The sequence below is a fragment of the Phascolarctos cinereus genome, unplaced genomic scaffold (assembly GCF_003287225.1).
Source record: "Phascolarctos cinereus isolate Bilbo 61053 unplaced genomic scaffold, phaCin_HiC Scaffold_726;HRSCAF=1367, whole genome shotgun sequence".
In the NCBI taxonomy this organism is placed as follows: Eukaryota; Metazoa; Chordata; class Mammalia; order Diprotodontia; family Phascolarctidae; genus Phascolarctos; species Phascolarctos cinereus.
In genome coordinates this window covers 365,285,246-365,291,245 of record NW_027556098.1, presented here as the reverse complement: position 1 = coordinate 365,291,245, position 6,000 = coordinate 365,285,246, and positions in this window count along the sequence as shown.

Below are 6,000 nucleotides of genomic sequence, written 5' to 3'. Positions count from 1 at the left end.
CAGTATTCTCTGAAATTGTCTCTTTTATCATTTCTCACAATGCAATGTTATTCCACACTATGCTTATAGCACAATCTGTTCACCCATTCCTGGAATATCTTTCCACAGAAACAATGAGATCCAGAGTCTCCTCAGACTGAGGCAGGAAAGGGTCCCTAGTGGAGCTCTGGATCTCTGCCCAGCCTGGACCCTGATGCTGGCCAGCCGGTGGGGAGGGGGATTATGGGGGGGAGTTTTCTCTATGTGGGGAGTGTTTCCCTGGGTGACTGATGTAGGGGGAAGGATGAAAGGAAGCCAGAGGAGAGAAGTCTTTATGCTGAAGGAGCAGCTGAAGTGGTAGAGGGTGATGGGGGGGGAGTGCTCATTAACATGACAATGTGTAATAATCTCACAACAGCCAGAATACCAATCAGGCGACTAATTACAAGAGAGCCAAAAGGAGCCAGTTAACGCAGCCGGAAGGTCACCAGTTCTGCAGAAAGACAGCTCAAGGTCTCTGGGGCTTCTGTGTCAGGGAAAAGAGCAGGTTTAAGGATTCACTGACTCCCTCCCCACCATTCTATGGAATGCTATCTGCACCCCACTGGATAAGGCAGTACTGTCTGCTAATTTCACTTTGGCCAGAGAGGGTGGACAGCCCCTAGAACATCACTCGGTAGGGAAGGGGCCCAGGGTCGTGAGCCAGCCATGGGACATTATTTCAGAATCCTTGGCCAACGCCTGAAATCAGAGAGGCATGGAGGCCTGTCTGAACCACCCACACCCTCCCAGTCCTCAATGCAGAGGACTGAGAGCGTGCATGGCCAAAGCTAGGAAGGTAAACTGAAGGTTGGAGGAGAGAGAGAGAAGGACAGACAGACAGAGATAGAGAGACAGAGGCACAGAGAGAGAGAGAGACAGAGAGGCACAGAAAGAGATAGAGACAGGGGCAGCTAGGTGGCACAGTGGATAGAGCACCTGCCCTGAAGTCAGGAGGACCTGAGTTGAAATCCTGCCTCAGACCAAACACTTGACACTTACTAGCTATGTGACCCTGGGCAAGTCACTTAACCCCAATTGCCTTAAAAAAAGAGAGAGAGATAGAGATAGAGAGACAGACAGACAGAGATAGAGAGACAGAGAGGCACAAAAAGAGATAGAGAGAGAGAGAGAGAGAGAGAGAGAGAGAGAGAGAGAGAGAGAGAGAGAGAGAGAGAACACTGAACTTTAGGAGAGGCAATAGGATAGAATGGAAGAAACACAAGCCTGAGAATCTAAATCCTGTATCTGACACTAGCTTTTGAAGCAACCCACTTTCCTTGTCTAGGCCTCAATTTCCCCATTTGATAAAATGAGGGCTTGGGCTAAGTAATATATAATGCTCCACTCTGGTAATTACACTCAAAATTCTTTTAGCCCTAACATCTTATGTTCTGATGCCTCATCTGGCTCTTAGATTCTTTGTTACAAAGGCCTTTACATCTTTGATAGCCTATGTTCTAAGAAATGTTCCACGCCTAATATTCTATGTTCTGAGGTCCCTTCCAGCCCTAATGCTCTATAGACTAAAGTCCTTCCATCTCTGCCATCCCATGTTCAATGTTCTTTCTGGCTCTGACAATCTGAGATTTTCTGAGTGGAGGAAGTGAGAGGCAGGATTCTGGCTAGGATGGGGTTTCATGCTCAGCCTAAAGCCCTTAAGACCTTTCTGAAGGTATGCTCTGCCATCTTCTACTGGTGAGACCTCTAAGGATGGAGAGGGAAAAGAACCCTAGAGGTGAGAAGGCATGGGTGGGTTGCAAGCTACACCAATGGAGGGAATGCCTGTGTTGATGAGAGTATAGGTCCGTAGAAGTATATGTATAGGAAGAAGGAATTGGTTCTGCAAGGGACTGGAAAGTTCATCTAGCCAACCCCTTTAGTTAACTGATAAAGAAACAGAGGCCCAAAGAGAAGAGGATTTGCTCAGGTCACACAGGTATTATTTTCAGTTGGCCTAGGATTTGAACTCAGTTCCCTTGATACTAAATTCCATTTTCTTTCTATTACACCCCAGCTGCCTCCCTAGGGCTAGTGTCTAGCTACCAAAGGGCTGAACCTGCCAGCTTCCTGGGGAGTCTTCAGCACATGGCAAGAATGGAGGCTGTAGATGGAAGTGCCAATGTTTGTGCCTCCCACCCCAAGGAGGTGAGAATCTGTGTCCTGATGCAGGGCCCATTTGACTCTGTAAGCTTATTCCTCGGCTTGGGGATCCCTCCACCAGACACAATCCTTGATGCAGGGATTGAAAATTTTAACAGACTGGAAATGAAAGGACAGCTTCAGCCAGGCCAAGATGGAAAGAACCTGACCTTTTGGGAAACAAGATGACCAGAATCTAGGGTTCCTTCTTTCTCTTCCCCTTCTCCCTTCTTTGAGCGCTGGCCCTGAACAGGATCCAGTCTGGCTATGGCTGGGATAGAGGGAAGAAAGCCTGAACCCTTGGGTTATAGTAATGATGGCTGATTATTAGCAAGTAAGGACTCAGATGCATGAGACTCGTATGCTAACCCTCCCCCTTAACATCTATTTTCCCTCACTTTGGCCCAGGGATGCCTGAACCCAGACTCATTCCCTAAGTTGTCTTTCTGAGGTTTGGGGAAAAGGCTGGAGGGAGTGTCATGAGTCTAAGGGCCCTGTGTCAGCCCTCATTAGCATCTCATTAGCTGTAGATCTTGCCCAAATCCTGCCCAGACCCTGCCCAGAGTCAGGCATGACAGCATCTTGTTGCCAGACCCAAGGCAGCTGATGAAATAGTTTAGCCAACTACAAACAAGATACCCCAGCTCTGTGCCCTCTGAATCTTCCTGCCAAGTCAGGCTCCAGGGCTTGCAGCCTGGTATGCTCACCACAGCCAGACAATGCCTCCCTTGACCATGGCTTCCTGAGTCAGAGTTCTAGGCTGAGGATTCAGACCAAGAAGGCAACCAAGCCCCACTGATGCCTTCATTAGACTCAATCCTACTGATAAACATTGAGCGCCTGCTGGTTACAAGGGATGCCAGGATGAAAATCAATAGCTCCAGGCCTCAGGGAGCCTATGATCTAGTAGAACCCTAGACTCTCCAATCCAGAAGGCCTATTTTAGGGAGGACATTGATAAGGGAGGGAGGGTCTGGAGGAGGACAGGCAGAATAGGGAAAAGTCTTGAGTTCCTGCTGGATAATGAGGGAGAGAACGAGGAGGAAGAGGAAAAGGAGGATGGTTGAAGGAACTAGAGATGTTTAGCCTGGAGAAGAGAAGACAGTAACTGTCTTCAGCTATTTGAATGGTAGTCATAAGGAAGAGGCATTAGCTTTGTTCACCTTGGCCCCAGAGAAGAACTAGGACAATGAGGGAAAATTGCAGAGACAGATTTGTCAGAGGAAGACTCCTAACAATGAGAGCTGTGCAGAAGCGAGACGTGGGCTACACCAAGGGGGCATGGATTCCACTTAACTGGACATCTTCAAGTCATGGCTGGATTCCCTGAATGTGGTACAGAGGAGATTCCTGTTCCGTCAGCCAGTCAAAAAGCATTTATTAAGCACTTACTATGTGCCCGGTACTGTGTTATGGAATGTGAACACAAAAACACCATTCCTACCCTCAAGGAATCTACATTTCAATGAGGGAAACAAGGTGTAAGCCATTATGTACATTCAACATCTATACAGAGTAGAGATGGAAGATTGTCTCAGATGGAAGGCACCAGGTGGGGTCAAGGGGGTGAGAAGGAAGCCAGAGAAGCCAAGAGGCAGAAGGGAGGAGAGAGAGCATTCCAGGCATGGGAGAGGGCATTCACTGCAAAGGAGAAAAAAGGTGGTGTGTGAGGAACGTCAAACAGGTTAGTAGCTGAATCATAGAGTACATGGAGGGAAGTAAAGTATGAGAAGACTGGAAAGATAGGAAGGAAACAGGTTGTGAAGAGCTTGAAATACCAAGCAGAGAACTTTATATTTGAGCCTGGAGGTAATAGAGCCATTGGAGATTATAGAGTTTATTTTTTTCTGTGTTCACTGGACTACATGAGTTCACTTCCAAAGCTGAGATTCTCTGATGCTGTCTCATTCTATGAAGGGGTCCAAGAACAGATCCCTAGGGGGTGGCTAGGTGGCGCAGTGGAGAGAGAACTAGCCCAGGAGTCAGGAGGACCTGAGTTCAAATTTGACCCTGGGCAAATCTCTTAACCCCAATTGCTTAAAAAACAAAATACAAAAAACAAAACAAAAAAACCCCCCAGATACCTCAGTCATTCTAGTAGAAAATCCTTCCTAGTTAATACTCATTTTCATTGTTTGGGTCTGGACATTTAACCAGCTTAAAATCAACTTAACTGAGCTATCATGCAACCTATTATTTCTCTATCCCCATCCACATGTATATTATTATCGGACACTTTTGTCAAATTTCTTCCTGAAATGTAGACATATTACTACCTCTAAGACACTCCCCTGATGATAGATAACTGGGTCAAAAATGGAAATGAGGTTAGTCTAAGACCACTTATTCTCAATGAACTATTCTGCTTTTAATGATCACTGCTTCCCTTTCTAAATTCTCAGAAACTACCCCTTTAATAATTTGTGCTAGAATTTGCTTGGAATCAAAGTCATTCACCAGCCTACAATTAAAGTATTTAACACCATCTTTTTGAACAGTTGCCTTTTTCCAGTCCTGCAATACCTTTCACAGTCTACATGATTTTTCTTTTTCTTTTTTCTTTTTTTTAAATTTTATTAATTTATTTTGATTTATCAACAATCACTTCCATATGCTTTTGAGTTGAAAATTTTTCTCCCCCTTCCTCCCCCCCACCCTCCCCAAGACAGCGCACAATCTGATATAGGCTTTACATTTACATACCCATTAAACATATTTTCACATTAGTGAAGTTGTAAGTAAAAATTAAAACCAATAAGAGGAACCATCAGAAAGATGAAACAAAACTCAACAGAAGGTAAAAATAAGTGATAGCAATTCGACTTCCATAGTTCTTTCTTTGGATGTGGACAGCATTTTCCATCCCAAGGCCTCTGGAGATGTCTTAGATCCTTGTAATGCTGAGAAGGGTTCAGTTTAACAATCTTAGTCATTGTATAACATCACTGTTATTGTGTACAAAGTCCTCTTGGTTCTGCTCACTTCACTCAGCATCAGACCACATACGTCTTTCCAGGTTTTTCCGAAGTCAGTCTGTTCATCATTTCTTATAGCACAATGGGTATTCCATTACATTCATATACCACAACTTGCTCAGCCATTCCCCAATTGATGGGCATCCTCTCAATTTCCAATTCTTTGCCACCACAAAAAGAGCTGCTATGAATATTTTTGTACATGTGGGTCCTTGTCACATTTGTTTGATCTCTTTGGGATATAGCCCTAGAAGTGCTATTGCTAAATCAAAGGGTATGCACATTTTTGTAGCCCTTTGGGCATAGTTCCAAATTGTTCTCCAAAACTGTTGGATCATTTCACAACTCCACCAACAATGTATTAGTGTTCCAATTTTCCCACATCTTCTCCAATATTTATCATTTTCCTGTTTTGTCATGTTGGCCAATCTGATAGGTGGGGATGTGGTACTTCAGAGTTATTTTGATTTGCATTTCTCTAATCAATAACGATTTAGAGCATTTTTTCACATGACTATAGATGGCTTTAATTTCTTCATCTGAGAACTGTCTGTTCATATCCTTTGACCATTTATCAATTGGGGAATGGCTTATAAATTTGTCTTAATTCTCTATACATTTTAGAAATGAGGCCTTTATCAGAGAGACTGGCTGTAAAAATTCTTTCCCAATTTTCTACCTTCCTTCTAATCTTAGTTGCTTTTGCTTTGTTTGTGCAAAAACTTTTCAATTTAATTCTACATGATTTTTAAAAAGATGATTGTCAAATGGCTTTGCAATTACACCTAGAAATGATTTCAGTACTCCATGGAGTGATTCACCTGGGTCTTTTATTTAAACTCAATGAAGGTAGCTCAATCATCTA